Source organism: Hibiscus syriacus, unplaced genomic scaffold (genome assembly GCF_006381635.1).
Source record: "Hibiscus syriacus cultivar Baekdansim isolate YM2019G1 unplaced genomic scaffold, ASM638163v2 tig00110931_pilon, whole genome shotgun sequence".
Taxonomy (NCBI): Eukaryota; Viridiplantae; Streptophyta; class Magnoliopsida; order Malvales; family Malvaceae; genus Hibiscus; species Hibiscus syriacus.
In genome coordinates this window covers 344,682-367,870 of record NW_024062918.1, presented here as the reverse complement: position 1 = coordinate 367,870, position 23,189 = coordinate 344,682, and the positions used below count along the sequence as shown (strand labels likewise).

The 23,189-nt window shown below is 33.9% G+C and overlaps 2 pseudogenes; one reads left to right on the top strand and one right to left on the bottom strand.

Moving 5' to 3' along the window:
* The first annotated feature begins 3,126 nt into the window (after positions 1-3,126).
* Positions 3,127-4,187, top strand: LOC120146895 (annotated as a pseudogene).
* A 6,181-nt stretch (positions 4,188-10,368) lies between these two features.
* Positions 10,369-12,949, bottom strand: LOC120146910 (annotated as a pseudogene).
* Between the last annotated feature and the right edge of the window lie 10,240 nt (positions 12,950-23,189).

Sequence of the window (23,189 nt, the reverse complement as noted above, 5' to 3'; positions counted from 1 at the left end):
CCAGTTCCCCAAAGACCTTGGGGATGCAATCACCTTGGATTTCATTAGTGCACTACCCAAGTCCGAGGGATACGGTTCGATCATGGTCGTCGTGGACCGATTTTCTAAGTATGGGACTTTCATACCATGCCCCAAGGATTGCACTGCGGAGGAGGCCGCGCGAGCATTCTTCAAGAATGTCGTAAAGCATTGGGGCCTACCAAGGAGCATCATCAGTGATCGAGACCCTCGATTTACTGGACGCCTTTGGACGGAATTGTTCAAGCTCCTTGGCACCGAGTTAAATTTCTCCACAAGCTTTCACCCTCAAACTGATGGGCAGACGAACGGGTGAACTCCTTGTTGGAGTGTTATTGCGGCACTTTGTGAGTGCTAACCAGCGAGATTGGGCTAAATTGCTAGACGTTGCCCAATTCTCTTATAACTTGCAGCGAAGTGAAGCCACAGGCCGGAGTCCGTTCGAGCTTGCGACCGGACAACAACCGCTCACGCCGCACACATTGTCAATGCCACTTGACGAGGGTAAGAGTCCCGGGGCCGCCAAGATGGCTAAGTCATGGGAGGAGAACGCCGACATCGCCCGCGCATGTCTGGAGAAAGCACGAAAGAAGAGAAGAAATGGGCGGACGAGAAGAGGCGACATCGAGAGTTCTCCGTTGGAGACCTAGTCTTTGTGAAGCTTTTGCCACAACAATTCAAAGCCCCCGAAGCGTTCACAAAGGACTAATACGGAGATACGAGGGACCATTCCAAGTACTTGCCAAGGTGGGAAAGTGTCTTATCGCTTAGACTTGCCAAGTACACTAAGATTCATCCGGTCTTCCTAAGTATGCTCAAGCCATATCATGCCGACAAGGAAGACCCAAGCCGAGGGTATTCGCATCGAGCACCTCCCGTAGTAACCAAGTCTTATGACAAAGAGGTGGAAACGGTGCTCACAAGAAGGACGGTCCGCAAGAGAGGAGTCCCACCGCGTACCGAGTACTTAATCAAGTGGAAAGGGCTCCCAGAGTCCGAGGCAACATGGGGCTAGCTGAAGACTTGTGGCAGTTCGAAAGAACATCTCAAAGCGTACGAGCGACGAGGACGACGCCAGAATAGGGGGGAGAATGTCACGAAATTGGGCCCTTTCCCCACACTTTGGGCTATTTTGGCTATGTTGGCCACATTTGGTCTTGGGGTTGATAGAATAGTGTAGATTATTCTAGAACACTCAAGACTTGTATATATTCTAGAGCATTCTAGAGTCTTCCATGTTAGGTAGGAAATAATGGAGAATTCTAGAGAATCTCTCCCTACCGAGGATCAAATCAATCTCCACCATCCATGAGGAGGTGGGATGCTATAAATAGGTGTAGAATCTCCTTTTGTAAATCATCCAAGAGTTGTAAGCATTCAAGCATTCAACAAGCTTCTCTCTAAGTTCTTTTGTTTCCTTGCCAATCCTTTCTCTAGCACGAGTTCGAGTGAGGCTGACTTAGCTATCGCAAGGGGCGAAAGGAGCTAAGGCCGCACGAGCTTATTGAGCGATTAAGTCCGTGACACACTGCTCACCAGTTTACGCGGTTTTCCTTCCTTTCTACTTTTTTGTATCTGCGTTTATTTTGTTTCTTTTTTCATAATAGTATTTTATATTTTCTATATATATTTCTTCAAAAATATATATAAAATTTAAATATCCACATATATTATTTTATAATATAGTATGTCTAATTATTTTAAATAATCATATTTATACAATATAAACTACTTAATTAAAAATCGAAATATTCTTTATATTTATTAATAAAAAATTTTAAATAAAAATTAAAAGTTTTAATAGAAAGTAATATAAATAAGTTTAACGAGACAAAATAATATAAGAACCGTATCATTTTACACTGTTCGTCTAGAAATATAGTTAAAGGACGCATGTCCCGTTATTTTTTTTGGTCATCCTTCAATTCTTTAACTTCAAATTGAGGATGTCTCTTGTACGACAATCTTAATACGGTTGAAGAAAGATGTTATCGAAATGTTAATAATTTTTTTAATATTTTTGATAAACGTTACTTAAAACATTATTTTTACCGAAAATATTAATATTTGGCACTACTTAAAATTTAACATATTTGGTAAAACGTTACCTAAAATATTATTTTCTCTATCGGAAATGATAATATTGGACGCTACCTAAAATGATATTTTTTTTACCGAAATTAGATAACGAAATTAACATTTTTGATAAAAAAATATTTTAGGTAAGATTTACGTAAAATATTAAAAAATAAACATTTTTTATATGATCTTTCTTTAATCGTATATTAAGACTATCGTACACTAGAACTATTCATTCAAATAGAAGTAAGACGAAGAAAGAAAACATGAAGTGCCCATGAGTGAGGCACATCACATGGCATTCCAAATTTAGCCAACCCAAAGCCCAAGGCAAACATTTATTCAAGAAAAAATGGGAAATAGACCAACAAATGTGAAGTTTAAATAAGTTTCATATTGTGGATTCAATAAATTATAGGATAAAGTACATAATTGGTCTTCTACTATAAAATATATTAGTCTCATGACTATTGAAAACTTTAAAATGATTCCCTCGATTATAAATCGGTGTTTTGTTGAGTCTTTCGACTATTAAAAGTTACAAAATGATCAATGCATATTCATATGTTTCAAACTTGTCATTTTTCATTAAAAAAATTGATGACAATCTAAGCTAGTCGTTAATCTTTTGACTGAGATAATAATTGTTTAAAATTTTTGGATTAAATTTTATCATATCACAATTATAAGTTAATGCTCAACTCAATCTGTCGTCAAATTTTTAATAGAAAATGATTAATTTGAAACATATAAATAGTTAATAATATTTTATAACTTTTAATAATCGAATGACTAGATAAAGTAATATTCTAAGATCAATAGACTCTTTCATAAATTTTAGTAATCGATAAATTTAATAAAATAATATATTATAGTCAAGTATAATTTATGTACTTTACTATTAACTATATTAAAAAATTATGTAAAAATTAAATATATTCACATCCTCATTACTTTTTCAACAGTTTGTGATTCACCTTTTCAACAACAGTTAGCTCTCCCTCAATAGTACCCCCACCATCTTCCCGCTTTCCAGACGCCCCATAATCAACATTTATCTCTCTTTCTTTTCCCTTTTAAAGAAACAACACAACAATGGCTACTGTTACTCCTTCCTTGACTGTGCTCTGCTTTGCTTCATTGTTCTCCTTTTTCGCTGTGGTGAATGCAAGAATCCCTGGAGTTTATACTGGTGAAGCTTGGGAAAGTGCCCATGCTACTTTTTACGGCGGCAGTGCTTCTGGGACAATGGGTATTTCTCTATTTTGCGCTCTGCATTTTCAATTAGAATGTGACTGAGAATCTTGGTTACTTTTTGTTTAGGCGGTGCATGTGGGTATGGGAATCTGTACAGCCAAGGCTACGGCGTGAACACAGCAGCTCTAAGCACAGCAATTTTCAACAGTGGCCTTAGTTCGGTGCTTGCTTTGAGATTAAGCGCCAACGACCCCAGATGGTGTCATGCCGCAGCCCTTCCATTTTCATCACCGCCACTAACTTTTGCCCTCCTAACTATGCTCTCCCCAGCGACAATGGCGGCTGGTGCAACCCTCCACGCCCTCATTTTGACCTTGCCATGCCTATGTTCCTCAAAATCGCCGAGTACCGTGCCGGGATTGTCCCCGTCTCTTTCCGCAGGTGCGTTTGTAAAATCCGTCCTCTTCTTTACTTCATTATTTTATTTTCTAAGGAACCAAACAGTTTTTGTTCTTTATAGAGTGCCGTGCCGAAAGCGAGGGGGAATAAGATTCACCATTAACGGATTCCGTTACTTTAACCTGGTTTTGGTCACCAACGTTGCGGGTGCAGGGATGTATTGAAGGTGAGCATCAAAGGATCCAAATCCGGTTGGATGAGCATGAGCCGTAACTGGGGTCAGAACTGGCAATCCAACGCTGTTTTGGTGGGTCAACCACTCTCGTTTAGAGTCACGGGCAGTGACAGGCGAACTTCCACTTCCTGGAACGTGGCACCACCTAATTGGCAGTTCGGCCAAACCTTCACTGGAAAGAATTTCGCGTTTGAATCTCACAGCACTTACCCATTCTAAAGTAATTTTACTTTTAATCATTTCTTTAATTTACCTCTGTTTTTTCGCGTTTGAATCTCACAGCACTTACCATTCTAAAGTAATTTTATTTTAATCATTTCTTTAATTTACCTCTGTTTCCCCCTCTTCAAATTCCCTTTATTTTCTCGGGAAAATTATTAGTTGAAAGTAAGTGGGTAAAAAAATGGTGATAATTAGGAAAGTGAGTATAGTAAGCTATGTGTAGTAAATTTTGTTTTTTCACAGTGATCCTGGGTCAGTGTGTTGTTTGTCATGGAGCTGGTGCTTATAGTAAAATTCCAGCGAACGGTAAAAAAAGTTGTAAGGAGTGGTTGAAGCGGCTGCAAATCAAAGAAGACATGTATCCCGCCAGCCCTGGTCATATGTAGTAATTTTTATTTTACTATTATTTTCTTCTATGTTGTCTTGTTCATTTAGTTTTCTCATTTTTATTAAGATTTAATGATGAAATAATATTTAGGGTAAAATATACAAATGATCAATCTGAGTTGGACGTTAACCTGCTAAATAAAATATGCTAAAATATGATTCAGAATCTCAAATGACTATCACATCAATTAACATGTTAACGTCTAACTCAAATAACTGTAAACTTTTACTAAAATTGGCGAGTTTAGAGTATATGAATAGTCAGATAATCATTTTATAACTTTAATAGTCGATGATTAATAAATAACACTATATAATTAGATAATTATTTTATAATTTTAATAGTGAAAGATTTAACAAACAGTATCCTATAATCAGATTATATGTGTACTTTACCCTAATATCTATACGGTAGATGCTGATAATCGAATTCCCAAAGCAAATAAATTTTGACCCTTCTCTATCAATCTATGCCTATAATGCTAAGTGGGCAGCCGTAATTATGTGGTTTTTACATAAAATTATATACGACAAATATATCAAATATTTATAAACATAATTAATCAACTTTATTTTTTAAAATGAAATAAATAAAAGTTAATTTTTAACCAAATCGTACTAATACACTTGAATATAGGTAGGGCTTTGCATAAACTGTGTTGTCGGTTGATGGTGCAGAAGAGTGTGCTGCTAGTCTGGCACTATCTGCTGCTGCTGCTGCTGCTGCTGTCGTCTACTTGAGTTTTCTATTTATGTTTCGAGCTTCCAAGTCCCAGCGTTTTTTAAATTTATATACCGAAAAGAAGTTAGTTACTTAAATTAACATAATTCTTGATTAATCTTCAAAATGAAATATATGGTAACGTAAAGTGTAAAATACGTTTTGTCCGACATTTATGAAAGATGTATCCTACATGATGTCTGGATAATATAATATAATATCAAAGCCCATATCATCGTATTAGATGTTAAGATTAGACAAAATTCAATAATTCTTAGGTTTTGGTCTTTACGTAACAATCGAAAGCTCAAGATATAAGTTACTCTGACCAATCCTCAATCAAAATCTTATTGGAGGAATTGTATGCCACATTTAACATCCGGAAGTAATGCAAAAACACTCTCGTGCTCCTATCAGATACAATGCATGAAGATTATTTGCATAAACAATCATGTAGAAATGCATAAATATATCAAATTCATAGCTTGACATAATGTATTGGCATAATTATAAAGCACTCTTACAAAAGACATAAACCCAAATATACATCGAGAACAATATACTCGTTATTTGAATATAGAGAACTAAAAATTACAATATAACCACGTATCGTCTTGACGAGCAACATTCCTCTTCGATATCATGCCTCAATGACCCGATGACAATTTGGCCACTAAGTGTAAGTCGCATGATACAAAGAGACCATGTTAGCAGCTGAAGGTCCCGAGTTACTTGTAAATCTACGATCATACATTGTGTAAGCAACCGACAATGTAATAGCACATCTATGTTGCCCTCCATACCAGATGTGAAGTGTGTATAAAACTTGGTAGCCCTCGAACTCTCGCTCCCTTATACCAACAAACGTAGGCACAAGACATAAGTGGCCTCCACAAGCCCTCAATTGGAGGCTTAATACGTGAACTATAAATCACCTTCAATGTCTGATAATATCCTAAAAACTAAACGTTAGATGAAGTAATCTATATTTAAAGATCGAAATTAGTAATCATAAGTTTGGGTATCATAAATGTTAGGGATGTGAGGGTTCAGTGTTAAATGTTTGATAGTTATTTTTAAATAGATATACTATCATATTAATAATAACAAAAATAATATACCTAATTCAGAATCAAATAGGCATCCTTTTCATGGATATATGCTCTGGTTACTTGCTTGACAAAAAAATATTGAAGCAAAATGTCAATGTCCCTTTGACAATCCAAATGTTTTATGCCGTTCCTCAGCATCCTTGTGACTTTAAAAGATGCTTTCACTTAAGATAATTGATTTTCACATTCAGATGGCATCTCTTTCAATTTTCCCCATAAAATATCAGGCTTGTACGTATGCCTTTTTAGGTAAAATAGTAAGGCGGTGGGGATAGATCATGGTTTTGGATTCCAATATTCACAAAATCGCCAAAACTTTCTTCATTATGTCATTAAATATAAAAGAAATATGAAAAGAAAATGACGATTTTTGAAGAAAAAAATTGATTTTGTATTTATATTTCGGAAATTTTAAATGTGACTTATTAATATAAGATTTATAACTGAAAATCTTATCAAGAATATAATTTTTAAGTTAGATAGAGTAACATTTTCGATTGTAACTGAAAATATTATATTTTTTTATAACATTTTCGGTATAAACTCTAAACTTTCTGTAATATAACTTTTCGATTGCAATCGAAAATGTTATAAATTTGTATAACTATTTAGGTTAAATATAATAATAATTTAAGTTAAAAACCTTTTTAAATTAACCTTAAATTAGAGAGATATTTCTTTGAATTAGATTTTTTAGGATGTATTACCGGGAATGTCATTACCTCCGTTTCCTTAAGTATTGTTGGATTACTGGCGTTTTGGACTAAAATGCCCTTAATTTTTTTCTTCAAAAATATCATTATTCTGTCATTGAATAATAAAAATTCTACGAATGTTAAATTATAAATTTTTCCTTAAACTATTTAGATTACAAAAAAAATCTATAATTAAAATTTTATATGAAGTTAAGGGGTTAAAATAAAATTTTACCATTTCATTAAACCTTTTATATTTCAATTTTGTAAAAAAATTATATAAATTTTATGAATTTAATTTTTTTAAAGAAAATATATAAATATTTTCCAACTGTTAAAAAAACAAATATATAATAAGGACAATTTGATCAAATATACATTCCAATAATCTTTTATTTCTTTAACCAAACACGGTAATCTTACATTCCTGCTAAAACCAACCAAACACAAAATACAACATTCCCAGTAATCCTATTCTCTGGTAATTTTTTTTCACTGCTAATCTTACATTCCGTGAACCAAACGCACCCTTAGGTAGCGTTTGGTTGTATGGAATCCCTTGGAATTGGTGGGAATTGGAATCCAATTCCACCACTTTCCCATGTTTAGTTCAAGTTTTTCAAGGGAATTGGAATCCCTGATGGAATTCAATTCCATCAAATGAGGGAAAGTGAATTCCATAAAAAAATGGAGGGAATTGAAATTTGACCATAGTACCCTCATCAATTTTAGTAACTTATTCATATATTGAATAAAATATTTTTTTATTATTTCGGGTCGGGTCGGGTCGGATCGAATCGGGTGAAACTTTATTTTGGTCGGGTCGGGTTTTTATAAAGGTGATATTCGGGTCGGGTTCGGGTTTAGGGTGAAAAAACCGGACCGACCCGAAAATATATATAATTTAGGTCGGGTCGGATTAAGTCACTGTTTTTATTAAATAAAATAATTTTTTATTATTTCGGGTCGGGTTGGATTTCTAATTCATATATCGGGTCGGATGAAACTTTATTTTGTTCGGGTCGGGTTTTTTAAGTGTGATATTCGGGTCGAGTCGGGTCGGGTTTTTTTAAGTGTGATATTCAGGTTGGGTCGGGTTCAGGTTTAGGGTGAAAAAACCAGACCGACCCAAAAATATATATAATTCGGGTCGGGTCGGGTCGGATTAAGTCACTGTTTTTATTAAATAAAAATAAATTTTTATTATTTCGTGTCGGATCGTATTTCTAATTCATATTTGGGTCGGGTCGGGTCGGATGAAACTTTATTTTGTTCGGGTCGGGTCGGGTTTTTTAAGTGTGATATTTGGGTCGGGTCGAGTTCGGGTTTAGGGTAAAAAAACCGGACCGACCCAAAATATATAATTCGGGTCGGGTCAGATTAAGTCACTGTTTTTATTAAATAAAAATATTTTTTTATTATTTCGGGTCGGGTCGGGTCGGATTTCTAATTCATATATTCGAGTCGGGTAGGATGAAACTTTATTTTGTTCAGGTCGGGTCGTGTTAAGTGTGATATTCGGGTCAGGTCGGGTTCGGGTTTAGGGTGAAAAAAACCGGACCGACCCGAAAAATATATATAATTTTACCTTTTATATTTAGGAATAATTATGATAATACCCCTCTATATATAATTTTTTCAATTAAATCAATGTTTTTATTGAATAAAAATAATTTTTTATTATTTTGAGTCGTGTCGGTCGAGTTTCTAATTCATATTGAAAAAAATAGTTTTTAGTAACTAATTAACATACTTTGATTGGAATGTATCTAATATTGCTTTATCTTTTGGTAATTTATTAACATATTTTGATTTCGATGATTTTAACTTATAATGTTTATTAGCATGATTTTTATAATTTATTGAAATGAATAATTAATCAATAAAATGAAATTTTAATATTTTTAAATTTTTATAATATATTACTACATGTAAGTTGTAAAATAAACTAAAATAAAAAAAAAATAAGAAGGGAATTCTGTCATTTTACATTATTGAAATCAAATTCATCTGACATGTCTGCGAACCAAACAGAATATCCAATTTCATTTCTTGCCAACCAAACATAATATCCAATTCCATTTCCTGTCAACCAAACAGAATATTAAATTGGATTCCAATTCTTACATATTCCAATTCCTTCACATATTTCAATTCCCTCATAAACAATCTAGCGAACCAAACGCCATGTTAGGATTTTGAATTTGATTCTCTTGACAATGGCTGCCATTTATAGTCTTTACATAATCAACAAATCGGGAGGCTTGATCTTCTATAAGGTGTCATTTCTTCCAAATATTTTCTGTTTGTTTATCGAGAATATTTGGTAAATTTTTTTTCAGTTTTTAAAGGACTATGGATTAAAGGGACGCATGGATACGAATGATAGCTTGAGAGTAGGTTTATGGCATTCGATGCACGCGATCTCACAGCAGCTATCGCCTACCATGGTGGTACTGGAATTGAGCTACTTGAAGCTGATACATTCGATCTCAATTGTTTTCAATCTCTTATTGGTAAATTTTTTTTTGTTTTGTTATATCAATTATATTATCTTTATTAATGGGAAGTTTTGAATTGTCGAGGTAGAATTGGAAAAGACTGATTTGTAGATCTGATTTTCACACTAAAAGTTGTAGACTCACGTGCATGTTTTCTGAAACCATGATTTCATAGACAACCAAACATTATGTTCTCTACAATGTTGATTTTGCGAATATGTACTATGATTGACAGCGACAAAGTTCTTTGTGGTTAGTGAACCCGGGACACAGAACATGGAGGCTCTCTTGAAAGTTGTCTACGAGCTCTACACAGATTATGTTTTGAAGAATCCCTTCTATGAGATGGAGATGCCTATACGATGTGAACTCTTTGACATCAACCTCACACAGGCAATACAGAAAGATCGTATTTTGCTTTTGGGACGATGAGCTTTACTGGAACCTTAATCTCAACAAAATTTCACGATTCATCACCGTCACTGATTTTCATCTGCACACACCCAATGGAAGATTGCTGTCAAGTTTATATCAGCCTTTTGAATGGGATATATCGAACTCCCATGCTTAGCTCATTATTGCTATGTCATACACGACATATTATGAGTTGTTTTTCTGAATTAACAGTTAAAAAATTAATGAAAAATCCTGTTACAGGTATGTTCCCGGATTATTTGTTATTATTGTTTTCAATCTTTATATAGAAAGTTACAGCAGGGTACATATTATAATGTCATAGTGAATCATTTTATTGGAAGAGAAAACAGAGATGATTTCTCATGCTCGGCGGATTCCAATAAGAGTTTAGAAAGAAAATTTTGGCCTTAGTAAATAGCTTTGAGAAGACATACATCTCAAAATATCATATGGACCATAACAAACCAAAGATTCTTACAGTGTTTCAGATGAGCTTGGTTACACTGGTATACAAAGACCATATGCTAAGCTCAATATCATTTTATACAAACTTAAACATATGTCCTTCACTTTTTCTCAATCATTATAGTATGATACATAGCAAAATCCACATTATATTCACGCATGCTTTTAAATCAAGTTTGTGAATATCAGAGCTTGATTTAAGAAGTTTAACCAGGAAGACCTGCACACGACCATGCTTTTGTTTCCTGCCTAAATCCCAGAAACAATCCATATGGACGTTCAAATCAGGAAGAAAATTACAGCTGGTTTTCATCTAAACATGGAGCGGTGATGCGGAAGGCTTTGGGTAAGTGATTTGTTTACCATTGGAATTGTTGTGAGCATTTCCGCGGCATTCTTTCTGATTTCTTTTCAGCATCTCACCTGGCTCCTGAAGCTTCACGAGTGCTGTTACCACTTCATCCATGCTTGGCCTGCACTTGGGTTCTACAGCTAAGCACTGGAGTGCAAGGTTAGCAACCTCTTGGGCCCGGTTCAGCGAATACTGGCCTTGGAGACGAGTGTCAATTATGCGGAATATCCTCCGTTTGTTGGTCAGATAAGGTTTCGCCCAATCCACCAGATTGTGCTCTCCAGATGGCCTGTTATTGTCGATAGCTCGTCGGCCTGATAACATTTCTAGTAGAACAACTCCAAAGCTGTATATGTCACTCTTGGCAGTCAAATGACCTTTCCAATACCAAAATTCAAATTGATATCAACACTCAGTTTATCAAAAGAAGTGAGAACCAAGTAGATACATGTAGTGGCTGAGCAAAGAGTGTGAATTACCTGTGGCTAGATACTCTGGAGCAGCATATCCATAGGTTCCCATGACCCTAGTGGAAACATGGCTTCTGTCACCAGTTGGTCCATCCCTAGCTAACCGAAATCGGAGAGTTTTGCATTGTAATTCTGCAAACATTTAATCGAACAGCGGTATATCACATAAGCAAAAACTGATTCACCATGCTACAGAAATGTAAAGGGAAACATTAACCGAGTTACATACCGAATCAAGCAAGATATTAGAAGTTTTGTCGCGATATATGACTTGTGGTTTGGCATTGTGAAGGAAAGCAAGTCCTTTGGCAGCACCGAGAGCAACCTTCATCCGGATACCCCAAGATAGTGGCGGAACATGCGACCCCCCTGTTTCGAGATTGAATTAGGCAGTGAATGGAGGAGACACATGCTTTCACTACATATGAATTGAATGAATGTTTCAGCAATGTAAGGAAACCCACTCCTAAATAAATGATTCTCCATGCTACCCCGAGCCATGAACTCGTATACCAGAAGCCGGTGCTCGTCCTCTAAGCAGTAACCGATCAACTTTACAAGATTAGGGTGATGCAATTGTCCAAGATAGTTGATTTCGGCCTGTATACCAAAATATAAATTAAATCAACTAATACCATCCTAAGAGAATGTCCAGCCTTCACCCAAGATGCATTTATCAGATCATAATTTCACCAAATTTAAGATTACTACAACTGTGTGGACTATGTAACATATTAGATTGGTTTCTTGTCGGAATGCAAACATGGTAAGCCAAATTGATGATGTTAAAAGAAAAGGGAGAAAACACTAACCAACCATTCCTTGTGACCCTGAAATCCTTCTTGGTTGAGCCTTTAACAGCAATTATTATGCCAGTACCAGGCTTGGAAGGTTTGAGTGAATGTTCATCGATCCATCCTTGAAGACGGAACCGAATCCTCCTTCTCCTAGGACACTGTCTGGTCTGAAGTTTCTGGTGGCAGTCCCGAGCTCACTGAAAGTGAAGGTCTTTAAATTTGAAGACTGCAAAATCTCACCTTCACTCCGGGGAGTTTGTGGAATGGAAGCTGAAGACTCCTTGCTGCTTGAACGACTTAAATTGTTTCCATTTCTGCTGGCACTCCTCGAGTTAACTGCCGTTACACAATAGCTAATTTCACACAACTTATAAGATATCAAAAAAAACTCAAGCTTTTAAAGCTCCATACAGGATCCATGTTATAATTCGAGCTTGTGATAATCAAATTTTGATTTCAAGAATCGGAAACAAAGGCATGCAAGTTCATCCCGAATCAACAAAACAAAAAGAAGGAAAGCAAACATCATTGAACTCACCTGTGCTAAGACTGACAGACTTGATGCGATGGCTCAAGCAAGCTCCCATCAAACCAGAATAAAACCCAGATTTTTCTTTATTTCTTTCAAAATCCCCCCTTTTCCCTTTGTTTTCTCTTACAAAGGGCAATCTTCCCAAAATGAAACACAACCAGGAAAAAAGGGAAAACTGTTAAAGATGGTATCTTTCGTGCAGACCTTTTTTGGTTCAGTTTTTCAAAGGTTGGTTTGGCATGGGAAGATGAGAAAAGATCATCAAAGCCAACAAAGGCAAAAAGGGTTACTCTGCTATTGGATTTTGCTTGCTTTTTTTTTCCCTTCCCTTCCAGCCCTTTATGAGTAGCCCTTTTTAGACTTCAGCCAACCAAATATTGTAGGCTGTTGACTCGTTCTTCAGCTTTTGCTCAAGAAATCACAATGTGACCACCACAATAAATTATTAACCAATAAACTTTCTTTTTTTACATTTTTCAGTAACTCATAAGTCATAAGCCAAGAACACTTAAAAAAACCAGTAAAAACTTGCATGAAATCAAAATAAAAATCAAGGGGTTTAATTTAATAATCAAACTTGGTTAGTTGTATTGATGCCATTGATTAAAATTTTGCTCAATGATTTAGTCAAGTCAACCCTTTTCCCAACTCCTGTTAACAGCCTTTGTCTTCACCTGGGATTTACGTTAAAAAACAATTGTTGCTTTGTCAACGTGACGGATTCCATGCTTTTGATAGATGATTTGTGGTTTGTTTGCATGACTTCTCATCATTGTTTTTCAGTCAATTATTTTTACCATTCTTTAATCTGTTTAAGGATAAAGATACAATGATTCAGTCATCAACAAGCTTAGAATTCCTGTTTGTAGATTCTCACAGGAGTTGTTTTCTGTACATATTTAATAAACTTGTTATTTTTCTAATTAAAAATATTATGAATAAATAATTTTAAGAAGAATGGACAGATGCATGCAACCCTTTAGGATAAAACATTAGGATAATCAAATTATCTAAATTCAAAATAATATGCGGTGTATGAATGTTCAATGTTAAATTGTTATAGTTATCTTTGAACATATATTATCTTGTATCTATCCATATTAATAAAAAATAAAATATTATTAAATCAAAAATTTTAAGAATAAGAAAAAATAAATGTTGATTATTTTAAGTAAATATAAGATATTATATGTTCAAAAGACTCAATCATTTGCCAACGAAACCTATATAGTCATTGTGTTTAAACTTTCTATAAACATCTGTCTCTATGTGCATGCAACCACACAAAATGAAAAACACCACTTTCTCCAAACATGTCATTGCCCCCCCCCCCATATTTCTAATTCTTCAAGTTTTGTTTTTGTTTTTAATTGATTGCTAATTTTGGTAAACAATTCTAATTCTTCAAGTTTTTTTAACCTTTCATTAATATGTTAATTGACTGCTAATTGCTTGGTAAACAATTCCATTATTTATTGAAACATTTTGTGTATGTTTTGAGCATTAAATTTTATAATATTTTAATTTTAACATTAAATGTTTAATATTAATTTTTTGTTATTCGATCATTAAATTATTAATACTTGAATCACATTATAGTTTGTGTTGTTGATGATTTAAAGATTTAATGACATAAAAATCAATATAAAAAAATTAATATGTTTTATTAGGAAAATTGAATGTTAAAATTGAAGTACATTAAAATTTAATGATCGTTATAAAATTTAATAATAAATCGAATAATTTATCTTATTTTTAATAGAATAAATATATAATTATACTTATTTTATAATTCACATCGTGGTCGACCTTCCAATAACATTCCCAAAATTAATTAAGTAATTGACCGTTAGTTAATATATTCTAAGTAGACTTAATATTTTCAAATAAGGTTCATTTTAAATTATAGAAAATACATGATAATAAATATATTAAAAGGAATTGTTGATGTAAAAGGTTATATAAAAGTACAATTAATATTTTGTTCGAATATTGATTATACCATGCATAAACTATAGGTGATATCAATCTCAAGTCAATGACGGACCTAACCTAGTTTACACAAAAAAATTGTTTTATTAATCCTTTAATTATTATTCTAATTAATGTCGCTTATTTTTTTTAAAATATTGATGCTAAATATATTTTTCTCTGGGAAATTTTAGAATTACCGTTTTTTATACTCATCATTATTCAATCTATTGATCAACAAAATAATTTGTAAATGTCTCTTTTATTTTTTTTTTAAATTTAATTTTTTTTCTAGACTGATTTTCTAGTTTTTCTTTCAAAGTGCCGTTTTAAATGATGATCTAATGTTGCTTTCTCTCATTTTTTTATTTACATAATTTTCTTCTAATTTAGATCTAAATAAATGTATTTTTTTATTTCTTTGTTTCGCATATTTGAAATATTTATTTTTGTCCGCTATATGGCATGGTTGTTTGTCTATTTTTATGGCACAATTTTTATATCGTTATGATAGTTTGACATTTCGTATTGCATTCAACATGTCGCACCTCATGATCAGTAAAGATCAATAGTTTCATATAGCTAGATCCTTTTTGTCACAGTTTGTCAATGCATTCAGAACCATTCACGTAATATTTTGTGAGATTAGTTTTCTCAATCTTCACCCCTATATCAATATAACATCTAGGTTGGAATAGAGACGAGAGATTATTGATAATTGTTAGATTTTTTTTTAAAAAAAAAGAAGATAAAACATTTATTTAAGAAAATGTTTTAATCTTATTTTTCTTCATGCCTTTTAAATTTTCATGTTGAGCTTGTGTTGCCTTTGTTATATTGTCTTTTTATTTAATGAAAACTTTATTTTATTTGTTCCAACATAATTTTTATCATTTTATAAAATATTAAAAAAATAAAAAAATAAAATATGTTTTTGAATTCAAATTATTTCTTATTTGAGTCATTTTTAAAATCAAATTGGGTAAACTTATATATAAGATTTTTTTAGTATCAAACAAAATTAATTAAGTCTAATTCCAATTATAATTTCCAACGGTGGAAAAAAAGGGAGGCGTGTGAGATGGGAGTAGGTTTGTCAAGTCTTTGGCAAAAGGGACGTCAGATGCTTCCCTTTCACTTCTTCTTTTTATTTTCAATATTTATTCAAAAAGTATTAGTACAACAATCATTTTATCAAATATTTTTATATTAAATTTTTTAATGTATATAATTTGATAATATTCCATATTATTATCATTATTTTTTTACAGTCACGATTATTCAAGATTTTATCATGATTAATCTGGACCGATTCATCTTACACACACCTGATTTTGGTATGTGAGTCTCACAACAGGGATATTCTGCATACAACTAGTAAATAGTGAACACATCTGAAACTAGTAGATAATGATGACGAATAATTCTTCTTTTAGATAAATGAACGAATTTTAAACTTTTAGATTAGGGTGAACTCATGATACACAACTAACCCCTTCATTCATCGAAGTTTATGATGTGTCTGCAAAGCATATATATCCTTTTTCCTCGAGATTCAAGTAATTGTATTAGAGAAACACGTTTTTCATAGAAGATGGCTAGTCCTTTACTTAGATTATTTCACCAAGTTTATCTCAATACAAACCATCAGAATTCATGCTATGAAATAATTAAGAACTTTTAACAATTCAATCTCACAATAAATAATTAAGAGCATTTTTCTCAATTTAGGTATTTAATTTGTTTTTCCGGCCAATCCAGATGTTTAACGTTACAAACTTTACCGTTTTAAGTTATTTGGTCATAATGGTTGTTAAAATATTCTGTTAAGGGACATGTCACATTTATATAAATTTGAAAATTTTATTTAAAATTAAAAAAACTAAAAATATATTTTTAAAAAAATCAAATTTTTAGAAACCTTGAAAAACTCAAAACTTTGAAAACCCTAATTTCAATCCCTATACACACGAAGACCTTCATTTTTGTCACCGTTACCGTTGATCGAACCTATCCCCGATCGCACCTCCACATGACAACCAGTTACTCGACGAACAGCCAACCGAAAACCCTACTCGACAATAAACCTATCGATAAACCCGATGAACCAAACGGTTATGAATCGCGACACACGATGACTCCAATGTCCATATCGACTGCAAGGACGACGACACCGACAAGGGTGGCTTCAACGGTTTTGGTTAACAAGAGAGTTTTAATATTAGGGTTAGAGATTTTAAGGTAGATTTTAGGAATTTTTAGGGATTTGAGACTTTTTTTGTAATCTTAAAAAAATTAGATTTTTTAAATATAATATATTTAAGTTTTTTTAAATTTAAAATTACCTTAATATAACAATGTAACTTAACAGACATTTTAAAATTAATTACGGTCGAGACACTTAAAATAATAACGTTTGTAACATTAGACACTTAAATTGACCCAAAAAATTAGACACCTTAATTATAGTTTTAACACTTTTTTTATACTAAGTCTTTACATTTTAGAGGAGCTACAATTGGAGATACATTATTTGTGGATGTTTTCATAATAGAGTATGAGATTGCTACCCTCTATGTTTAGCTAATCTAATTTTATCTCCTTATCCTTTGATTGTCAGATGAACCGTTTCCATAATTCATAACGAAAGTTGTAATATATGATCGATTTATGTATCATCACAGTTGTAGACACTAATTTTTCTCCCAAAGCCAACATCTCAACCACCATAACTGCGAAACCCGGCGCACGACCAAGCAAAAAACACAGAAAAGATAAGTTAGTTTTTTAGTCCAACTAAGACTCTCAACAAACCGAAAATAAATTAGCATTTTTGAGTCAAAACAGGACTCTAACCAAACCTAAAATGGGGGTTTTCTAAGCCTATAAATTCATGCAAACGGAAGGGAGAAAGGGACGGAAATATAGAGTTTTCAAGGAAAATACAACGGGAGAAAATATAGAGTTTCAAGGAAATACAACGGGAGTTCATACTAGATTCATTCGAAGCAAAATTCAGAGCATTCAGGTAGATATTTCGAAAAAAGAAAAAGAACAGAGACAGAGAGTTTCTTTTTGATAAATCGAACAAAGAGAGAAAGCAAGAGAAAAAGAAAAAAGACCCATTTTGTTCGATGTTGTCGTTCATCGGAGTCACCACGTCTGAAACTCATCAAAGGTAACTTCGTTACCATTAACATTAGGTTTAGTTCTAGTCTTGTTTGAGGTTGAAAGTGGCCTTTGTTTTTATCATCTCTCAAGTGGAGAATGAGAGAGAAGGAAGAGCTTTGGGGGTTTTATTTTTTCGGGTGAGAGTGGAGAGAGTTTAGTGTTCTAGTCTTGTTACTTTAGGTTTTCTTTTTAAAGTTAAAATAAAACATAATGAATAAAGCACAAATTCATTTCACGTGGGCCTCAGGGTTTTATTTTCTCAAATATTTTGGTCTAAGAGGAAAGAGGTCATCCAAGAATTACATAATTTTATGTTTATCTATAATCTTTGCTTTATTTCAATTTGGTCACATTTGCATTGATTGTTTCTCTGAATTTTCAATTAATGCAATTTAGTCTTGTTTTGAACTCAAAAAGTTAATTTATTTAAAATTTAACTTTTTTTCCTTTTTTTTCTTTTGATTTCATTAATATTTTTAATTATTTTTACTTTTTTGTTGTCTTCGATTTTTTTCTTATTATTTTTTATTCTATTCTTATATATTTTTATTTTTTTCTTTCTTTGATTAATTGTCTTTTATTTTTTTTTCTTATTTTCAATTTATTATTTTTTTTGTTTAATCTTTCTTTTCTTTGATTGTTTTTCATTCTTTATTTTGATTTATTTTATATTTTATTTATTTTTTTTTCTTTGATTTATTTAATATTTATTATTATTATTATTATTTCTAACATTTTTTGACCTTTTTAGAATAAATTCCAACCGATCAAAGGTAAGTCATTCGAATCGAATGTTTTAAATTTCAATTTAAATTATAATTTTCGCAATTAAAGACAACTGACAAATTAATTGGTACCGAAAGGGCGGTTCAAGGGTTCTAATCCTTCCTTGGTCGTAACCGACTCCCGAAACCGACACTTTTCTGGTAAAGTGCAGATCATGTAAGATGGTGTCCGACCAACCTAAATTCGTTTTAAAATGGTCGGTGGCAACTCTAACCCATTTTTCACGTCGAAGCCCAATTCCGGGCCCAACCGAAAGACGGTTTCGACAGCTTGGCGACTCCGCTGGGGACATGTAAATGAGTCAGGAATTTTTGGTTGTCTTTTTATGCGAAAATAGTAAATTTTAATTTTAATTTATTTATTCGATTATTTACGCCCAATTCCGGGCCCAACCGAAAGACGTTTCGACAGCTTGGCGACTCCGCTGGGGACAGTAATGAGTCAGGAATTTTTGGTTGTCTTTTTATGCGAAAATGTAAAATTTATTTTAATTTATTTATTCGATTATTTACCTTTAATTATTTTCAAATAATAGTTGTACTGACATTTTTTTTCAATGATTTCATACTTTTGAAAAGTTTTTATCTCTAGCTCTATACCTGAGCTCCGAACCTTATTTAAGTGGGGTGAAAATGACGCATTCGTGTGAATTTATTCACCGCACAGGCCTAGCAAGTAGCCTTCGGGATTCATACCTATGTCTTCGTGTGAATTTATTCACCGCACAGACATAAGAGAATGTGTGCTCTCGAGTTTAACTTAGTCCACACAAGCTTGTAATGGGCTTAGGACTAAGGGTCTGGCAAGCCCAAGGGGGCACCAACAAGGAGAACTCGATTACCTTTTTAGAACCTAAACCGGAGAGTATAGGGAATTAGAGCCCCACCAAAACCTCATTCCAAACCCTAGGTTTTTTTCCTGCTTTACTTTCTATTCAAAGCATGCAACTAGAAAAATATGCTTAGATTTTGTTTTAAAATTAGCATGCGGGATAGATCATGTCTGGGTAATTAAAGCATGTGGGGTAGGATTTTTTTTTTTTTTACTGTTTTGATTTACCTCACTACTCTTTTTTATTTTTTTATTCTCTTTCATTTTGTTTTTCATCATTCGTATCATTTAAAGAGGTGTTGATCCACCAAAAACGTGTTGGTAAACATGAATAATCTGTATTAATGGACAAAGGGGTTGTAACACAAGATGAAAATACAGAGGACAATCTACAAGGCGACTATTGTGTCGCATTCAATCCATAAGACATGGTGCCCACAATTGAAGAGTGTATCACTCTGCTACATTATAATGACTCATAATGAACCGGTCTACATCAAGCACAATTAAGTCTATATTTGAAGAACTGATTGGCAGAGGTTGCAGGGGAAAGATGAAGGTTACTGATCTAGGAGTCCCTTCAAAGACAATAATGTCAAAACGATAGCTGAATTAGAGACCCTTGCTGACGAATTCAAGAAACAGACAAATAAACTTACATAGTTCTTATCAATGGAGGGCCAATGACATATTCGTTGGGAATATGTTCAACAAAGGATAAATGTCTGAGATGCGCCATTTGAGACTTCTTGGGCCAGTGTTCAACATTTGCACGGTTCGTCCAGAGAAGTCAGGACGGTTTGACAGGTTATTCAACCGGTGATAGACGAAGGCAGAAGACTAGTCAACATATCAGAAGTTGTCAGGATATTTTTGTCTCTTAAAAGATAAACATTTTTGTCTCCAATAAGGATTATTTCTAATAACAGACACATTTGTTAGGATCAATGCCTCGAACATTGCATGCATTATGCATTTAAACATATTTTGCATTTTGTTATTTTTTCTTTTCATTCGCATTAACTAACGGAAGAATGTCTAACCAGAAGGAACACATACTTGATACACCACCTCAAGCATAGACACACCCCATATGCATAACACCCGCCTGAAAAGAAAAATAGAAGCCAAATTGCTTAGATCGAGGAGAAATGTTGAAGCTCCAGAGGGAGTTGGAAGACAAGATAAACCAGAGTAATCTGAGTACTCTAGACACAATCATGAAAAATCAAGAGTCCTTGGTCGATCAAATTTTGGCCAAGTTGTATGGTCTACATCAAGCAAGTGCACTTGGGGCAGGTTCCCAGAGGGGGTAACTATATCACCTACACCACAAGTGGTTATCGCACCTGGAATCTTACCCTGAACTTCAAGGGGACTTATCCATTACAAAATTAAAAACCCCATCTACTGAAGAGATACAAACTACTATATTTAACCCTAAGAACAATCTAAGTTCTTACCATGTACCGGATTTGGACGAATAGGACAAAGCGAAGAAGATGAAGGAAAAAATCAAGCATTGGATGAGCAAATGAAGGTAGTTAAAGGAGACCATGACTACCATGGAGTCGACGCCGCGGAACTCATTCTAGTTCCACACTTAGTTCTTCATCTGAAATTCAAGTCCCCTGAATTCGAGAAGTTTGACGGGAACAGTTGCTCATCCGCTCACACTATATGTTCTACCAAAAGATGATAGGATGTGGAGGAAACAACCAACTCCTGATTCACTGCTTCCAGGAGAGTCTGTCGGCTCAGCCATCCGGTGGTACAACCAGCTAAGCCGATCAAATATCAAGACCTGGAAAGACCTGGCCAAGTCATTTTTGGAATAATACAAGCATGTCAATGACATAAGGCCAGATCGAGTTATGCTACAAAGCATGGAAAAGAAGCATAACGAGAGTTTCAGGCAATACACATAAAAATGGAGGGACTTGGTTGCAAGTTCATCACCGTTAGATGAAAAGGAAACCCGGAAGCTCTTCGTATAGACCCTGAAGGCTCCATACTTCGGGCACCTGGTTGCGATCACATCATGAAGCTTTTTAGACTTGGTTATGGTAGGAGAAATGATCAAGTCGGCCATAAGCAAGGCAAAATTAAAGATGGAGAGATTAACAAAATCAACCATGCCAGTAAAGGTGTTACAATCTTCAAACCGAAATCAACTGTAATTGTACCGTCAGGTACTTCTAAACAGATTCTAGAGAACCAATGAGGGAAATAGAACATTTTGACCCTATTCCCATGACCTACAAAGAGCTTTATCATTAACTTCTTGACACCCATGTGTCACCATACCCCGTGGAACCCATGAAGCCCTCATACCCCAAGTGGTATGATGAGAATGCTCATTGTGAATATCACGACGGCGTCCCAGGGCACACAATTGAGACTGTTATGCATTCAAGAGAGTCGTACAGAAGATGCACAACCAGAACTGGATCGACTTTAATAACTTGGGGGCATCCAAGTGAGGGAGATCATTTCGTCATTTGGCATTCTGTTTGAATTTTTATTTTCATTTTTTCTCAAGTTTTTGTAAGGACTTTTAAATAAATTTATGTTACTTTAAAGATGTTAAGCAAGGAATCACATTCACAAACTTGCAATTATTTTAATATCAACTGAATTAAGAAACTTTGTAAATGGTTCAAAGTTACAGATCTTTGACAAAGTAACATGATTTAAACAAGGACCTTGACCTTACTCAGAATATACCCTCAAACACCATACCCTGCTATTGCAATTAGCCAATATAACTTTTCCTTTCATAAGGTGCGGACAACATGGGGCATCCTTTTGCATATGACATTACTATGCTTTTTATTAAGACGGTCAGTGATGATAATGATCTTCACAGATGAATAGTCGAGTAGGTAAATCTAGTTTAGGTCAGTTGCTTGGAAATTGAACTCTAAAGATGAGATTCCTTGACTTTAAAAAATACCTAGACTATAACAGGTTCTTCTTGACAAACTTAAGAAATTGGATCCGTATACCCAGATTAAAATTATATATACAATAAAGCTTGAGTTGTCCCTCTAGAGCAATTGGTTAAACGCCTCGGATTTATGGATAATATTCAGCTAGCCTGATAAAGGTAATTATACTATACAATAAAGTTTGAGCTGTCCCTCAAAGGCAATGGTTAAACGCTCCGACTTTATGGATAATTTAGCTAACCTGATAAATGTATTTATAAATTAAGTTGTCCCTCTAGAGAAATTGGTTAAACGCCCCAGCTTTATGGATCCAGCTAGCCATTTAATGGCAAATTTAAATAAGGAGTTTCGGTAAAATGGACTAAGGGAGAAGGAACACCTGTTATAGTCAACTTCACACGAGCACTCAGGAATTTCATTTTAGACTGATATTTTTGCATTGTCTTTGTTAGAGGAGCCTACAAAGCTTGAACAATGGAAGATTTCAGAGAACAGAAATATAAATCTAGCAATTGATAATGCTAGTTGCGTCATTTTTTCCGTATCCAATTAAAATGTCGAGCCAAAGAAAAAGCTGTTGCAATAACCGAAAAATGACATTTTTTTGTTGGTTTAAACCTTAGGTCAACCTAAAGTCAACTCATCCACTTGAAAATTTATCAAAGAGGAATAACTCTGAAAGCATAAAAGCTATTGATTCCTTTGATATACTTTGAACTCATGTTTATAATTTGATTCAATTGCGAGCATGAATTAAGGAGCAATATTTTACAACATTTTTATCCTTTTCCCTCCTAAAACAAGAAAATGAGAAAAACATTTTCAAACAAAACAGTCTCAGATTTGAAAGGTCTGTAAAGCCAAAGCTTGAAAAGAGAAT